Source organism: Papaver somniferum, chromosome 5 (genome assembly GCF_003573695.1).
Source record: "Papaver somniferum cultivar HN1 chromosome 5, ASM357369v1, whole genome shotgun sequence".
NCBI lineage: Eukaryota > Viridiplantae > Streptophyta > Magnoliopsida > Ranunculales > Papaveraceae > Papaver > Papaver somniferum.
In genome coordinates this window covers 170022427-170041620 of record NC_039362.1, presented here as the reverse complement: position 1 = coordinate 170041620, position 19194 = coordinate 170022427, and positions in this window count along the sequence as shown.

The following is a 19194-nucleotide window of genomic DNA, read 5'->3' as shown; positions in this document are numbered from 1 at the left end:
GAATTTGAATGAAGAAAATGGTGTCCCCCTAACCAAATTGGGGGTGAGAATAGCAGGTGCCCTACTGAGGTACCCCTTATCCAAAGTGAGGGTGCCTTTAGTACTTTTCTCCGGGAGTCTAAATAGAATTTAGCAACTTTCTCCACACAAGTGTAATTCTCCAATAACACCTATACAAACATAAAAACACCATAATAAGTACAAAATCAAGCACTAATAATACAGACACTGAGGAAAATTAAGACACAAAAATATGTCTAGCACAAGGAGATCAAGCATTTGGATGAAAAGCTACAATTTTTATTTATGTTGTAATCCATATGTATTGATAGTTTTGTCACTAAGATTTACAAAGGGGGAGATTGTTAGAGAACTACTCGGTTGAACTACATGCGTTGCTATCTCAAGCATGTTTGTCAATGTTAGTGATCAAAACTATAAGTCTTGATTTCTAACCTATTTATAGATGTCTCGGACTAGGACATAGTTTGTGTAGTTGAGCTTAGACTTCACGGCGCTTATCACTTGAAGACGAAGAACTACTAAGGACAGCTTGTGGAACTTCATAGACAAAAGGTATGTGGAGACTTAAACTCATCTATCACTTGGAAAGTCTATTTCTACCCTATCTCCTATATTGAGACATAAGTCGTGTTACGATATAGTTTTCTCTATACACATTTAAGATTTCGAGCTGAGTATATCTCGCTTACATATTTCTCGAAATATGTGTTGGTAAGCTTTCGCTTCGACCAAGTTCATCTTATATCATGAGAAAATTGCCGAGTAACATCTTACATGTTTTGTGTGATACAATCGTTTAATGTAAGACTTGGAATGTTTCGACAATGATTATTTCAATATCTTGAAAATTGCTTTGATGCTAATAGTATGTGAAAACGGTTATTGTCCTTATAGAAGATGTTTCAATGATTGAAATAAAGATTTTAGAATCCTGTAACCATCTTTGGATATAAGCATAGCGTGTTCGCACATTAGTGTATAAGTCCAAAATCGAGAGCCTAAAATATGCATACTTGTGTGTATACAAAAAGGTTGTAGGAGACTGGGTAAGTATGCATACCCGTACGTATACTGGCGGAAGTTCACGTCCGTGAATTTCTTCTGAGTTTGAAAACCAAAAACAAACTCATCCGGTTACCTAAAGTACGCGTACCCGTACGCATACTGGCGGAAAATTCATGTCCATGAATTTCTGCTGAGTTTGAAAACTAAAGCAAACTCAAATCCGGTTACTTAAGTACGCATACCCGTACGCATACTTAAGTGGTTGCTTTCTAAAATCTGTTTTACATGAACCTAAAATATTTATCAATAAGGAATGCAATATTTGCAAACCGTGGCTATAATGTTCATGTATCGATTCGAGAGAATCAAACCGATTTTTCTTCAATTGTGTTCTTGTATAAATCCACGAGAATATAGCAATTGAACAACTCTTTAACTAGTTTCATTTGAGTCATTTGAACTAGTTATGGTTAAGATGAATAAGTTTGATATGAGAGTATTCATATGGCTAACCTTGGTTAACTATTTGTGAACCAATATGGTGTATACGTTTGGGTACGGTTACGTAAAATTAAATGACGGTACATTTCATTTGTGTGTAACAAGCTAAGTTAGATCTAATGGTTAAAAGATATTAGGTTAGTTGAATCAGATTTTTCATCTAACGGTGAATATTGAATGCTTTGTTACCAATGTTTTGATGGTGGTTTTTCAGCAAAAGGTAAAACCGTAAAATCATGAGGCATGTTTTTGACACGGGTTTCAGGCATGCAACGATTCATATTTTACGAAGCCTTGATGAATATGTTGTCGAAAAGCCCCATTGGCTGAGCGATTCGACCCCTGGAATTTCATCATGCCCTCTATGCAGATTAATAGTTCCATGACTGCAGGAGAGAGACCCCCCTCCACATAGAAGAAACGATTTGGGCGGTTCTCCGTAGATTGAGAGAAAGAATGCCTTCAGGACGTCGGTGACACTCACTGTTCCCTGACTATGTGGAGAGACCGTGTATAGATTCAGGCGGTTCTCCGTAGATTGAGAGCAATAACGCCTTCAGGTCGTAAATAACATAGTGACTCCCTGACGATGCACTGTTAGAGCATTTCTCGGTCGAACTCGCATGCGTTGCTATCTCAAGCATGTTTTTCAATGTTAGTGATCAAAACTATAAGTCTTGACTTCTACTATATTATAGCTAAGTCTCGGACTAGGATAGAAAGTGTAGTTGAGATCAAGGACTTCATGGAGATTCATCATACAAGAAGAAGAACTACTCAAGGAACCGGTGAAACTTCTCGACAAAAAGGTATGTGAAGACTTGGACTTATCTGTCACTCAAAAGTCTATCTACTTCATCCCATACTCTTTGAGACAAGAAGTCGTATGATATATATATAGACTTGGATTATACACATTTGGTATTTCGAGACGAGAATACCTCACCTATCTATATCTCAAAATATGTGTTGTTAAGCTTTTCGCTTCGATCAAGTTTATCTTTACCTAGTGACGAAAGTCATGATATGTTTCAATCACTTTGAAAATTGCTTTGACGAGAAATGGTGTAACAACTATATAACGTCCTCTAAGAATGTTTAAATGATTGAAATGATAGTTTAGATTACATAACCAATGGTGGGCATAAGCATTGTTGTGGAAACACATTTATGTATAAGTCATATTCCTTGAACCAAAGTTTGCGAACTTTGTTGATAAAGAAAACCGGAAGAATGGCGTGAGCCAAGTCCGAGAACTGCCAAAGTTCTCAACCCGAGAATTTCTGTTGGAGTTGACAAACTATTTGCGTGAATCTAAGTCGGCGAACCGACAAAGTTCTCAAACCCGAGAATTTCTACTGGAATCTGTGAACTCTACCCGGTAACTTAATTCCGCGAACCTAGTCTGCGAATTTGAGAAGGTTATATATCTGAAGATGATTTCTGAACTTAAACTTTAGAAAGACTAAGGAATGCAGTTTGCAAACCGTGGCTGTAAAAGTTCATGAACCGATTCAAGTGAATCAAATCATCTTTGCTTCAATTGTGTCTTGTGTAGTACATGAGATTTCCTTGCAATTGAACAACTCTCTAACTAGTTCATTTGAACTAGTTATGGTGAAGAAGAACATGGTTGATATGAAATACTCATATCGCTAACCTTTTGGTTAACTATTGTTGAACCAACAAGTGCATACGTTTGGGTACGGTTAACAAACCTAGAAGCGTGCATTGTAAAGTGTGTATAACAAGCTAAGTTTTCGATCTAACGGTTGAGAAATATTAGCTTGAATCTAAATCAGCTTTTCATATAACGGTGAATATTGAATGCTTTATTACTAAGCTAACATTGATTGCAAACCCTGATTTGAAAGACTATATAAAGGAGACATCTAGTATTTTGCAAAACTAATCCCCACACCTTATGTATGATACTAGTTTGCGTGCTAGAGTCGATTCTCCTTTCACCTTTGGTTTTCTTCTTCTAAAACCATGTTAACGACTTAAAGACTTCATTGGGATTGTGAAGCCAGATCGATACTACTTTTATCATAGTTGTGTGATCCGATCTTGCATCTTCTATCATACGAGTACAATCAGACTGATTGGCTTGAGATTGATATCTCCGATAGGAAAGATATAAAAGGTAATCACAAACATCTTCGTGTCATTGCTTGTGATTCTGCAACATCTTGTTTCGCTACCATACGATTAAGATTGTTGTGAGGTGATTGATAACTCTAGGATGTTCTTTGGGAATATAAGACCGGATTATCGATTGGTTCCTGTTCACCTTGATTATTATCAAAAGACGGAACAAAACCTTTAGGGTTTATCTGTGGGAGACAGATTGATCCTTTGATAGACTTGTCTGTGGGGACAGATTTGTTTATTGTCAAAGCCTGCGATTTTGGGTCGTAGCAACTCTTAGTTGTGGGTGAGATCAGCTAAGGGAATCAAGTGCTAAGTATCCTGCTGGGATCATAGGCGTAGGAGCATAACTGCACCTTGGATTAGTGGGAGATTGATTGGGGTTGAACTATAGTCCAGTCCGAAGTTAGCTTGGAGTAGGCTAGTGTTTGTAGCTGCTTAATACAGTGTGTGTTCAATCTGGACTAGGTCCCGGGGTTTTTCTGCATTTGCGGTTTCCTCGTTAACAAAATTTCTGGTGTCTGTGTTATTTCAATTTCCGCATTATATTGTTTTATCTTTATAATTGAAATAATACAGGTTGTGCGTTAGATCATCAATTAGAGTAAACCAACCTTTGGTTGTTGATTGTTATTGATTGATCATTGGATATTGGTCTTTGGTACCATCCAAGTTATTCCTTGTATTTGATTAGAACTCGCAGTTCTTGCTTGATTAAATCAAATCAAGAAGAGAGATATAAACTCGTTGATATACTTTTAATTGATTGAGTCTTGTTGATTCTCTTAAAAGTATATTCGAGTTTGTCCATACAGATTGCTAAGCGAAATATTCGGTGGTGTTGTTAGACCCCCGCTTTTTCATTTGGTATCAGAGTAGGCAAACACGTTTTAGACGTTACAAGTCTGTGTTTGTATCGATCTGACTCTATGGACAGAGGTGTTATCTCTATTAACGTACCACCAATCTTCGATGGCTCTAATTACTTATGGTGTAAAATTGTTATACGAGATTTTCTTCAAGCACGTGATTTTCAATCATGGGTATATGTTGTTAATGGCTATGATGCTCCCGTTGTGGCAGTTGGATATGTAAATGTTCCCAAGAATATTGGTGAATATAATCCTGCCGAGATACTTGTTGCAAAGAAAAATTCCGATGGTTTGAATGCCATTATACATGCCATTACCCCAAATCTTCAGCACCATGTGTTAAATTGCACTAGGTCTAAAGATTCTTAGGATATCTTAGAAACAGTATTTGAAGGTAACTCCAATGAAAAGGAAGCTAGGCTTCAAAACCTTAATTCCGATTGGGAGAACCTTCGTATGGCAGATGAAGATACATTTGATGAGTTTAATCACAAAGTGTCTGAAATTGTTAATGCATCTTTTGCATTGGGTAAGACTATTCCTGAAAAGGACATTGTGATGAAAATTCTCAGACCGCTGCCATCTAGATACGAGTCTAAGAAGCATGCCATCATTGAGGGAAATAACCTTGATAATCTTTCCAGAAATACATTAGTTGGAAAGCTAAAGATCTTTGATCATGAGAATACATCCAAAATCGGAAAGGATGTTGCCTTTAAAGCACAAAAAACACTAAGTTACTTGATAAAAGTAAAAGTGTTTATGTCTCTGAGGATGATCAGTATGAGGGTGATTTTTTGGATGAAGATCTTGACAAATCAGTCTCCTTGATCACAAGACAGTTTAGGGATCTTCTATTGAAGATAAGTAAACGCAAGGTTGTGAAATCGTGAATCGTGGAGCGAATCGTTTTTCAATTTTAAGAATCAAATCGTATTTTAAATCGTGAATCGAATATTCATGGTCGATTACTAAATCGCTACGTTTATCCTTATAAATATGATTACGCCAATAAAACATCATTACACTGAATAAAAAATATCTTATACTTTGATCTAATAATATTATAATTATAAAATACGTTGATTATTTCCATCAACAATCAACTTGGTACAGTGGTAGAGGGTCCACTTGATAACCCTAAGGGATCTCACGTTCGAATCCCATCAATTTTTTTCATTACATTTCTGTTTTCTACAGAACTTGTCTGTTTGACCTGGTCAAGAATCGCATCTAAAATGGTCAAAGTACGATTCTTGGGAGATTCGATTTAGACTAACGATTTGAATCGAAACCCAAACACTTGGAGCGAATCGTGCGATTTGAATCGCAAATCGCACGATTTTAAAAACCATGAGTAAACGGTTTTCAAGAGACAAACCTAGGTCGTCAGATAAACCTCACAATCGCGTCCCTCCTAAAAACAGGGATGTTGACGAGGCTGATGACGAGGACGCGCCACAGAGCTTTAAGTGTAAAGGTTTTGGTCATTTTGCAAACGAGTGCCCAAATCGTAGAAAATACACTGGGAACAAAGGTCTTGCTGTAACACTTGATGAGATGCCTGAGATATATTATTCTGATGAAGATATGAAGTCAAGTGTTGGTCTTTTATGTGAAAACATTGATTTCGATAATTGTAGCAATACATATATCAACCTTGATAGTTTCGGTGAAGAAGAGAATCCAATCAAGATGGAAGAATCAATTGACCCATCCTTTGGAAACTCTGTTTGTAATGTTTCAGGATCTACTATGTGTCTGGCTGCTTTCACACCACAGATGCCTGAATACTATCCAAGTTTGACGTGCTCGTTTTGTTCTCAGAAGGGTCATGAACTATCAAGATGTTACAAGTACAAACATCAAGTGAGGCACGCCAACAAACTTCAACGAAGAGCAAATCGATTGGCAAGGAAGCTTAAACTTTCTCAGGAGACTGCTGAGGTATGTAGGATTTTATCTTCGTCTAAGAAGTTGGTTTCCAAAGACAAAATAAGACCATTAGAGAAGAAAGTATGGTCGAATCGCTTTGATAGACAGAAGTCTGAGGATTCCTCTCTAGAGGAAAATGGTGGACAAATTGTTGTTTACCACAAAAAAAATTGATTGTGTTGTTAGGTAAATCTTGTCTCATGTGCCTTATCAAAAGAGACAAGGTTGTGTACCAATAAGGCTTTAGGAAAAGTTTTTCTTCTTCTTTTCTTAGTTGTTTGTCTATCAAAATAAAAGAAAGGTTTATTTTCGACAATTCTACTCTTTATAGGGTTTAGAGTTGGGCGTCCAAGAACATGTTTAAAGGTTGCGAACCCTACATTCCTTTTTCCTCTCTGATATCTTTTATATCTTAAGACTGCTTGATGAGATTGTGAATTCCACTCACAAAAACCAGTTGTTTATAAATGTTCTCTAAGCATCATGTATTTGGATGGAAAAGATGTCAATATGATTGCTAAGCCATCAATCAAGGAAAAAGAGAAATCTCCAGTAACTCATTCCTTGAAAAGAAAAAGGAGGAATACAAGAAAGCCAAGGGCTGTCCCTTCTAACTCTCAGAAGTTTTCCGATGTTCTTGTGAGTTGAAGTAAGTAAGAAAGAATATTAGTGAAATAAAGGCTTGCGTTTTAAGATCTTTGGAAATTCAGAAGGCCCTGGTTCGACATCATCAGCCAAGACGGTTTGTTGGTAATGACTCCTTCCTCCACGAACCTTATATTCCAATGGCTGTTGACGACAAGGAGTTCGGGAATGATAAGGAATTTCTCAAATATATTGTTTCCTAGTATGTTTTCTTTTTGGTTTAGTTGGAAGAATAACTAGTGCTTTGAATAGAAATGATTGTGACTACACGTAGCTATTATGTTTCATCTTCTTGTTTTTTTAGGTTTATTGGTTTAAATTCTATAAATATTTGGAGGATGATGTTTTTGCAGTATTAATCTTTATGATTTGATATATTGCAATTTGTTATGGGATATTGGTGTTTACGTTCGTGAACTATGTTTGTCCCATACTTTGTCAAAAGTAAAGTCGTTCATGTTCGGTATTCACGTACTGGTAAAAGAATGAATGGACTTTTGGAAAATACAAAAGTTAAGCCTATATTGTCAATCTTGATGGAAGATAGGTTAAAATATTTTGCTTTCAAGGATTATATCTATTATTGTAATTATGAAAATAGTGATTGAAGATAGAATGAATCCTTGTGTATTCTGCAGTATTGATCATCCCTGATCCATATTACTGTGAGGCTCCGTAATGTATCTTATGTTGAGCATTATACAACCAAGTTGAATTTATCAGCTTAGTTGTTGTTCCGTGAGAGATGTTATGTCGAGCATATTGAACTAAATTAATCATCTTGATTGGTTATTTAGTTATTACTCCGTAAGCATTCTTATGTCGAGCAAAACAAATGACAATTAAATTGATTACTTTTGTAATTAGTTTGGTTGTGTATTCCAATTAGATTAATTATGGGTTCTCTTGTAATTAATCTAGATGAGTGTTTTCGTGACTCCATAAGGTTTTCTTGTGTTGAGTATATGAACAATTAAGCTAATCATTTTCTTATGGTTAACTTAGTCGTAGTTCCGTAAGTTATATTATGTTGAGCACAATCAATTGAATTGATCACTTTTTGTGTTTAATTTGATTGTGCATTCCAATTAAATTAATCATGGGTTTACTTGTGATTAATTTGACTGAGTTTTTGGATATAGAAAATCATTCTCATGGTTTTTGGTGTCCAATAAAAATCCTTCTTTTCTTTTGAAATTAAGGTCGCTTGTTGTTGTTCTTTCGCGAATGACATCAAATGGGGGAGAGCTCTTTTGAACTTGTACTTAATGGTCATATCTTGAGGGGTGTGCGGCTGTGGAATTTTAGATGGGTTATCTTGTATCTTTAAACTCCTTGATGAATGCATTTAGCTTCGGCTTTATGATTGCATCTAAATTAGTTGGTATGTATTTTTTCTTTTAGTCATGAAATGTATCTTTCGAAAATTTCATTATGATCCCGTTCTTGTACCTTTGCCAATTTTATTGACAAAAAGGGGGAGAATTAATATGTAGTTCACACTACAAATACATATGGTTTTCGGATCATTGTGTAAGGGGGATGTTTCCATGTGAGATGGAGTATTGACTAAGGGGGAGTGATACATATCACCATAGTATTATTATTGAAGTTGTGATACAGTTGGACTTTGACACTGTATAATAATACTATGACAATGTATAACAATGATCGAGACCGGTGCTTTCTCATTTTTATAGCGACGGATCTTCAACAACGGTGATACTAAACTTAAACCTTTGGGATCATTGGAGTACTTGTAAGTGACGAAGATTTCAAGGAATGTTGAAGATTAGACATGTGGAATAAGAGCTACTAAAGTTTCTTTATCTTTTTTGTATTCCATATGTATTGATAGTTTTGTCACTAAAATTGGAAAAGGGGGAGATTGTTAGAGCATTGCTCGGTCGAACTCGCATGCGTTTCTATCTCAGGCATGTTTGTCAATGTTAGTGATCAAAACTATAAGTATTGATTTCTAGTTTATTACAGCTAAGTCTCGGACTAGGAAAGAAAGTGTAGTTGAGCTCAAGGACTTCATGGCGATTCATCATACAAGAAGAAGAATACTGAAGGAACCGGTGGAACATCTAGACAAAAATTTATGTAAAGACTTGAACTTATCTGTCACTCAAAAGTCTATCTACTCTATCTCCTACTCTTTGAGACAAGAAGTCGTATGCTATATTTATAGACTTGGATTATACACATTTGGTATTTAGAGACGAGTATACCTCACCTATCTACCTCTCGAAATATGTGTTGGTAAGATTTTCACTTTGATAAAGTTTATCTTTACCTAGTGATGAAAGTCATGATATGTTTCAATCACTTTGAAAATTGCTTTGACGAGAAATGGTGTAACAACTATATAACGTCCTCTAAGAATGTTTCAATGATTGAAATGAGAGTTTAGATTACATAACCAATAGTGGACATAAGCATTGTTATGGAAACAAATTTATGTATAAGTCATATTCCTTGAACCAAAGTTTGCGAACTTTGTTGATCAAGAGAACCGAAAGAATGACGTGAGCCAAGTCCGCGAACTGCCGAAGTTCTCAAACCCGAGAATTTCTTCTGGAGTTGACAAACTACTTGCGTGAAGCTAAGTCCGGAACCGGCAAAGTTCTCAAACCTGAGAATTTCTGCTGGAGTTTGTAAACTCTGCCCGGTAACTTAAGCCCGCGAACCTAGTCTGCGAACTTGAGAAGGTTATATATCTGAAGATTATTTCTGAACTTAAACTTTAAAAAGACTAAGGAATGCAATTTGCAAACCGTGGCTATAAAAGTTCATGAACCGATTCAAGTGAATCAAATCATCTTTGTTTCAATTATGTCTTGTATATTACATGAGATTTCCTTGCAATTGAACAACTCTCTAACTAGTTCATTTGAAGTCATTTGAACTAGTTATGGTGAAGAAGAACATGGTTGATATGAAATTATCATATGGCTAACCTTTTGGTTAACTATTGTTGAACCAACAAGTGCATACGTTTGGGTACAGTTAACAAACCTAGAAGAGTGCATTGTCAAGTGTGTATAACAAGCTAAGTTTTCGATCTAACGGTTGAGAAATATTAGCTTGAATCTAAATCAGGTTTTCATCTAACGGTGAATATTGAATGCTTTGTTACTAAGCTAACATTGATTGCAAACCCTGATTTGAAAGACTATATAAAGGAGACATCTAGTATTGTGCAAAACTAATCCCCACACCTTACGTGTGATACTAGTTTGCGTTCTAGAGTCGATTCTCCTTTCACCTTTGGTTTTCTTCTTCTAAAACCAAGTTAACGACTTAAAGACTTTATTGGGATTGTGAAGCCAGACCGATACTACTTTTATCGTAGTTGTGTGATCCGATCTTGCATCTTCTATCGTACGAGTACAATCGGATTGATTGGCTTGAGATTGATATCTCCGATAGGCAAGATATAAAAGGTAATCACAAACATCTTCGTCTCATTGTTTGTGATTCCTCAACATCTTGTTTCGCTACCATATGATTAAGATTGTTGTGAGGTGATTGATAACTCTAGGCTGTTCTTCGGGAATATAAGACCGGATTATCGATTGGTTCCTGTTCACCTTGATTATTATCAAAAGACGGAACAAAACCTTTAGGGTTTATCTATGGGAGACAGATTGATCCTTTGATAGACTTGTCTGTGGGGACAGATTTGTTTATTGTCAAAGCCTGCGATTTTGGGTCGTAGCAACTCTTAGTTGTGTGTGAGATCATCTAAGGGAATCAAGTGCGCAATATCCTGCTGGGATCAAATGCGTAGGAGCATAACTGTAGCTTGGATCAGTGGGAGATTGATTGGGGTTCAACTACAGTCCATTCCGAAGTTAGCTTGGAGTAGGCTAGTGTCTGTAGCGGCTTAATATAGTGTGTGTTCAATCTGGACTAGGTCTCGGGGTTTTTCTGCATTTGCGGTTTCCTCGTTAACAAAATTTCTGGTGTCTGTGTTATTTCAATTTCCGCATTATATTGTTTTATCTTTATAATTGAAATAATACAGGTTGTGCGCTAGATCATCAACTAGAGTAATCCAACCTTTGGTTGTTGATTGTCATTGATTGATCCTTGGATATTGGTCTTTGGTACCATCCAAGTTATTCCTTGTATTTGATTAGAACTCCCAGTTCTTGCTTGAGTAAATCAAATCAAGAAGAGAGATATAATCTCGTTGATATACTTTTAATTTATTGAGTCTTGTTGATTCTCTTAAAAGTATATTCGAGGTTGTCCATACAGATTTCTAAGCGAAATATTCGGTGGTGTTGTTAGACCCCCGCTTTTTCATGCACCATTCAGAATGGATGTGACGCCTTAACTGGCTAATATTCTTTCTCCAATAGATTAATTCTGCCGAGACATTCATCACTGAATTCCCAGAATGATCTATTATTGCTCATATTCCATGGTCGAATCCACGGCCTGATCCCATGGAATGGCAATAACCATTGCTTCTATTCCAGGGTATAATCCACGGCCTGATCCCATGGAATGGCAATAACCATTGCTCCTATTCCATGGTCGAATCCACGGCCTGATCCCATGGAATGGCAATAACCATTGCTCTTATTCCATGGTCGAATCCACTGCCTGATCCCAGGGAATGGCGATAACCATTGCTTCGATTCTATGATCGAATCCACGGCTTGATCTCATAGAATGACAATAAACAACTGTATTATCTCATTACTCCGATTTCATGATCGATTCCATGGCTGATCTCATGGAATGATTATAGATAATTTTATTACTCCGATTCTGTGACCGAATCCACGATCCCATGGAATGGTAATGCCTGTTTTATTATTCCGAGTTCATGGTCGAATCCACAGCTGATCCTATGAACTGATAATAAATAACTACTCATTTTATTACTCTGTTACATGAATTATTCTCCACTGAATTTCATGACCATCACTGAGTAAGCACCATAAAAATGGTGCAAGTGTACTCGACAATGATGCACGACAAAGCGCCCGGATGCACAAACGAGCATAAAAAAACATGAACAGATGAGGGATCCTACACAAAATTGGATAAAACAACAAATAATAATAAAATAATAAGGGGCGCCCAGGGGTCGGGCTTACAGGCCGGACGACCATGCCCTAGCTGTGGCCGGTCTCATGCCTCCTTTATTATTTTTCCCTATTTTGTTATTTTCATGAACTCATGAAAACTCCTTGATTTTAGCAACTTTCCTTGTTTTTATGCAAAAATCATGAATTTCCCATAACTTCATGGATTCATGAAATAATATTATAAAATAGGGAAAGGTGTGCGGACCAGGCAACCTAGCCGGCCATGCCCAAGCTGTGGCCGGTCCCACACCTCACAATCCCTATCCTTTTATAATTATTGTTCCCCAATCTCATGAAACTCCTCCATTTCAACAAAACTCATGGATTCTCCATAACTTCAAGAATTCATGAAAAATAATATTATAAAATAGGAAAAGGTGTGCGGGACCAGGCAACATAGCCGTCCGGCCATGCCCTAGACATGGACGGTCCCAGGCCTTGCAATCCCTTGTCTTTTATAATTATTATTTTTCTAAATTCATGAAACTCCTTGGTTTGAGCAAAAATCATGATTTCGTCATAACTTCTCAAATTTTGCTCGAATCATGAAAAACTAAAAGCCAACATGGTCACACGACCGGCTAGCCTCCCACGACAATTTTAAATGTTAAAATACACTTATTTTAATATTTACAAAATATTGTTCAATTGAGCATACATGCTCATTCGGACAAAAAATCAAGAATTTCAGTCAAGATGAAACTCTTCTGAAAATTCACAATGTTGCTCGAACGCACATCAGAAAATAATGAAACTCTCAGTACGGAGACACGAACACCACGGAAACACATGCATGCCTTCATGACCGACCTGATTCATCCTTAGGGCTTGCATAAAGCCGGTCCCACACGTTTTCATAATTCTGACCTAATTTGCTCAACTGCTCATATTAGGCCCAAACTCCCTCCAACCAACCTGGGGATTGCTCAAACGGCCAAAAAATGGTCACGTGACCACTAAGAGCCGGTCTCATGCTCTCTTGGTGGGTCCCCATCTTTCATACCTACGTTTTATCACCAAATGCTGAACCCAACAATATTTCAGTATATGATGAAACCGACATTTAATCATCATTCTTTCACCAATCCTCAAACTGAGAACCCTGGTGCATGCTCACTCGAGAACTGGGCACCACATGGATGCCCATCATCCCATGTGGTCGGTCCCTCTATCACTCATGACCTATTTTCATCCATTCATCAACGATGATCTGAAATTAGGGTTTTGAATAAAATGTTCTACGAATCTTCATTCTGAGCAAGATTCAGGAACTAATGAATTTATATTATTCAGCAACCAACATCTGAATTAATTATATAATATCTGGTAGTCTACCAATATTTTAATATTCTATTGGGTAACGTCACCGATAAATATTTCGTCGAATTGAGCTACTTGCTCAGTTGCTCAAATATTGATCCAGATATCAATATTTGGTAATTTATCAGTAATTTTTCGAATTGAGCATACTTGCTCAATTGCAAGAACAAACTATCAACATTCACTATTTTGTCGAACTGAGCAATACTTGCTCAGTTGCAGTCAAATCATCAATAATCATTAATTTGTCTAATTGAGCAATACTTGCTCATTTGCTCACCAAATTCTTAATATTCAGTAATTCGTCGAATCGAGCAATACTTTCTCTCGCTCAAATACTGGTCAGTAATTCAACTATACTGACATCCCATCAGAGAACTACATGTTCGATCCATGACTCGCTGAGCATTCACCACTCATGCTCGATTCAACAAAATCTAGACTCAGTGTCCAAACAGTCAATAACTGACTAATCAATACACGTCAGTCATACAGACTACACGATTCGTGAGACATCAATCACGTCAAATTGGGGGATAACAACTAGGGTTTTGGTCTGGCGGCCTACAACACGTGGATTCATCCACAATGAGAAATGTGAGTAAGTCGTTTCAACGGTTGGAGGAGTTAGCAAAGTAGTGGGTAAATGATCAACCAAGTCTTTGCACGACCTGGAACTGGTTTCACCACGATCTCCCACTTTCCCACTCTTTCACTCAAGAAACCTACACAATTACAGGGATCAAGGTGTTCACGACCTTGACAATATAAATAAGTCTCTGAATCCATGATTGAGAATAACAAACAACGAATGATCACTAACTATCAACTGTCTACATAGAATTCTTCTCGAGTAACTATTCTCAAGAATTCACCAATCTATCAGAACTTATTCGAACTCATCGGTTCACCACAAGTTGCAGAAACCTCCAACACACCCACAATCCTTGATCATCACTGAACCCACACAATTCTCAGCTTCCCTTCTACAGATCAACCCATCTCCCTCTTTGCGACCGAATTGACTCGAGAACGGACATTGACTTGGTTTAGGCCGGAGTCTTAAAGATTGATCTCTCGAATCTAAGCACTCCCTTTGCAGTGCATCGGTGTGAGGTTGAACATTTTTCACGGTCAAGGAGTCTCGAAAACACGTTCGTCTCTTCACTTCCTTAAAAACTGGTGAATCATTTTCCCCCATCTACAGATTGGCGACCACAGTGGGAGATTAATCTCTCGGTTGCAATCTCAATTCTCAAAGATGGTTGTCTTAGGTCTGGAACAATTACAAACGCGAACGATGCTAGCACTAGCAACAACAACAATGAGGATATCCCAGAATCCATGCCTGCCACCAATACTGATGGTGATGACGTCACTCCTCCTCACACCAACTTGGTAAATCATCTTCTCTTCGGCAGACATCCTGAAGAAGTCAGAGGCAATCCACCCACCATGGCCGATCTCATCAAAGTGCAAGAAACTCTTGCTAAGAATCAAACTGACATGGCTGCAACACAAAAGGAGCTTTTCGGTTTTCTCAAGACTCTTACTGACAAGATGTCTGAAAAGATTCAGGAAAAGGGAAAAGGCAAAGAACCTGCTTCAATTGACGATCCAGAGGTCATTCCAGTTCATACAATTGACGGCGATGAAGTTCATAAGGCTGCAGAGAAAGCATCATCAGGAGAATCTGCTAATTTCATCATTCGTGAAGAGCTGGAGCGTTTCATGGAGAGCCGTGGAAAAAATGCCACGCCCACTGTCCACCATCATCAACTTCCATACCTGGCCGCTACACAAAGAATTCCTCTCCAAAAGGGCTACACTTCTCCAACATTCACACTGTACAACGGAATTGGGAACACTCGGGAGCGTGTTTCACGATTCTTAGAAGCGCTATGAGAGCATGAACACAATCATGTTGTCCGGCTAAAAGAATTCTCAAAATCTATGACAGGTCGGGCCTATACCTAGTACAACAACATCGCACCAGGAAGCATCGCCAATTGGGGAGCAATGGTTAATGCTTTCTACAGGAAATATTTCTTTGTCTCTGAGAAGATTACTCTTTATGACTTAGGAAGGATGGCACAAAAGCACGCTGAGAATCCTAATGATTATGTGAAGAGGTTCAAAATTCAAGCTTTGGATTTCCATGATCCCAACGTTACTGAACAACAATTGGTGGATTTTTGCATCAACGGGATGATCCCAGTCTACAGAGCCTTACGGGAAAATCTTCGTTTTCAGACCTTCTAAGAAATTCACGAAGCGGCCAAGCGATCGGCAACTACTGCTCTTGCCCTGCTAGAAAGAACGAAAACTATCAAAGTGGAGGAATCGAAAGACCCTTAAAGCAGCACTGCCAGACGTTTAATCAACAAACAGTACAATGTTAAAACTTCCATGAAATTTGCTTAAGGGAGCAAGAGAAAAGATGACGCACAACCACATAAGAATGCTCATTCGGCGTCCAATCCCTCGAAAGCACCAAGGAAAGATGGTCAAACCAGTGCACAACCGCCGGTTCAACATCAACAGAACGATCGGGATGCACCTGACTTCTCCTTTTCTATTGAAGAAGTGATCGAACTGTTGGAAGTCTGGATTCAAGATGGTGCTATCCAACTACCATCTGTTAGGAAGGAGCCGACTGAGGAACAAATGGAGAATCCGCGCTACTGCCGTTTCCATAGGTATGTCAGTCATCCAACAAGTGATTGCAGAACCTTGAAACACATATTCAAAGAGAAAGCTGATTCAGTGGAATTGAGGACTGAAGAGGTACACAGAAATCCTCTTCCGATCATAACATTTACACTCTCCGAGCAGCCGGTCAAAAAGGCGGTTCAATCCTTAATTGAGCATGTCTGTGAATTGTTGTATTTGTCAAAATCTCAAAGAGATAACGTGTTTGCTGCATTCCACATCGTATCAGGAAAACGATTAGAAATTCAAGAGACACTCCCTGAACCTCCAGTCACTGACAAAGAAATATATGACTGGGGACTGCTCACCACAGTACATATTAAGGGAAATGAGTGAGTGCTAATCGATGTTGGCACAACTATCAACATCATTCCTTTGAAGACTCTCAGGTCTGTGAGCATCACTCGCCAAGAAGCAACTTACGCTCCCATTTCAGTCAGAGATCATGAAGGAGTCTCCAGAGAAGCATACCGTTTTATCATCCTTAAGATAAAAATCGGCTTGACTTGGGCTGAAACCAAATTCCACATCATCAGAGAAGATCCTGGATATGATATGGTTCTCGGACGGACATGGATCCATGCCGCCAAATGAATCCAACATCTTCAGTCGCACGCTCACCTATTGATGAAAGCTCCGATTCAGAAGAAGCGGAAGACATTCCAGCAATCGAGCATCTGGAAGTGGTCAAGGCTTTGATGGAACTGACACAGAAACCTGGAGAAAACGCACATTCTTTCATCAAAAGGTTCCGTACTCCGGAAAGTCTGATTCCCCTTCATGCACCTATACTACTAATGTTTAATCATATTGCCCTGGTACGAGGACTTCTTCCCATTGACAACTTAGCCATCACAAAGTGCTTTGAGTGGATAGACTCACCACGACGATATTACACCAAATGGTTGAATACAGAGCTTCTTCAAACTAAGCATTCTATGAAAAGGTTTATCGTTGAAGACATGGCTAAGCATGACAGGAAGTATTCCGGATACTCCCCTTTGCACGAGTGTCCATATGTACCACATCCGTGGAACTCCCCTACTCGAGGAATCCCGAATCAGCAGAAGATATTCAAGGCACGGACAACCAAGTCTAACAAATTCAAGGAAGGAGATTTAGTTCTTAAGGCAACTAAGCGTGATCTCCATTCTGCAAGGAGATCCAATTGGGAAGGACCTTTCATGGTCGCAAGATCCATAACTGGAGGCTACTACAAGCTAATCAACACATATGACAGGGCCATACCAGTGATTTACGAAAATTGGCTCAAGGCTTTTGATGTTTGAGGTACTCAGCAATTCAGACGTCCTCTGCTCGTGATGCAGAAATATCTGATTGGGTTTTAGGATTTTCTTTCACATGTATTTTCAATTCCTCCAAAATGTTTGCAATACTTGCATTCAGTATTTGAATTCAGCAATTTATCAAAATTCAGTTCATTTTACTTAAAGAAAATCTCTATCAAATCCAAAAGAAAATCCTCAATCATATACCAATCCAAAACCAATCAAGAAATCAAAACTGAAGTAAAGCCTCACATCTCTCAGAAGTTCAAAGTTCAAGGCATCATAGAAAGAAAACTAAAGAAAGTCAGCAAAATAAGATTTCTGCTTTTCTACATCCTCCAAGACTTGCAAAGTTGCTCTCTCTGACTCTAGCTTCCTGGTCAACTCAGCAACTTCAGCCATTTTCTTCATCACAGCATCACTGGTGAAAGGTATGTTGCCTTCTACTTCTTCTTTAATAGCATCATCTTTTTGACGAAGCCACTTCATGTTGAAGCCGAGTTCTTTAGCATTCTTCAAGTTGTACTCCCAATCAAAGAGTACATCTCGAGTAACAGTATTTCTGGCCCTAGTACGAATATCATCTATAACAAACAATATATTCTCTACTTGCCTTGTCAAGAAATAGCTATGCTTCGGATCTTTCGTAACGACGATATGGCCATACATCTTCCACACTTCTCATACATAGCAGCATATCCCATGGGAACACTAAATCCACCAAATAGAGTATGATATGAGAGTGTCTCACCAAATGGAGAAGCGAAAGAAATCCCTGCATTGGTATATTCGTGCACTATTATCCGGTTCTCAGTCACTGGAGCAGCGTCAGCAACCATAGGGACAACTTCAGTCAGAGCAGCTTCTTCCATCCTCGATTCGGGTTCCATCATCTCAGGCGCAATTGGAATTGCAGTCACCTCAACGGCATCAACAACAATTGTTTCATGACCTTGAGGTGAAGGTATGTAGGTCTCATTACCAACGGCTCCAGGGTTGCTCAAGTCATCATTATTGGATCCATTATTCCCAACTTCAGCATTTGGTACCTAATGCGAAGATGACATGGGATTGTAATGATTCAGGCATGGAAACCCAACATAACCATAAAATTCAGAATGTAAGTGAACTAACATCATCTAAGTTCCTTATTATGCACCCAAGACATAGGCAAATAGTGTAGAAGTCATGAAACACGTTTTCAAACAAGCTCAGCTGAAGAGATTTTACACTTCCCTGTATTCAACGGAAAACTTGGAGAAATCGGTAAGTAATTTAAGTTTGGGTCATATACCATTCTCTTCGTATGGATGTTATATACAACATATCAAAATTTCATAGAAATCGGACGAGCGATCTAGGAGAGGTAGCCAAAATATCGGACAACGTGCAATCTGAAAAAGTTCTGAAGGTCTCCTGGAAGTTCACTATTTCGCCTTTTTCAGGCCCCAAACATGCTCAAAGTTCAAAAAGCTTTTTTCAAAAATTCTTGGAAATTTATTGGGCTTGAAGATACATATGCAGACCGCGAAAATCCGACTTCAGACGAGGATTCTACAGCATTTCTAGTAAAATCTGAAGTCTGAAATTTTCTGGTGACGTATTTCGGCAAAGTTATCCATAAATTTA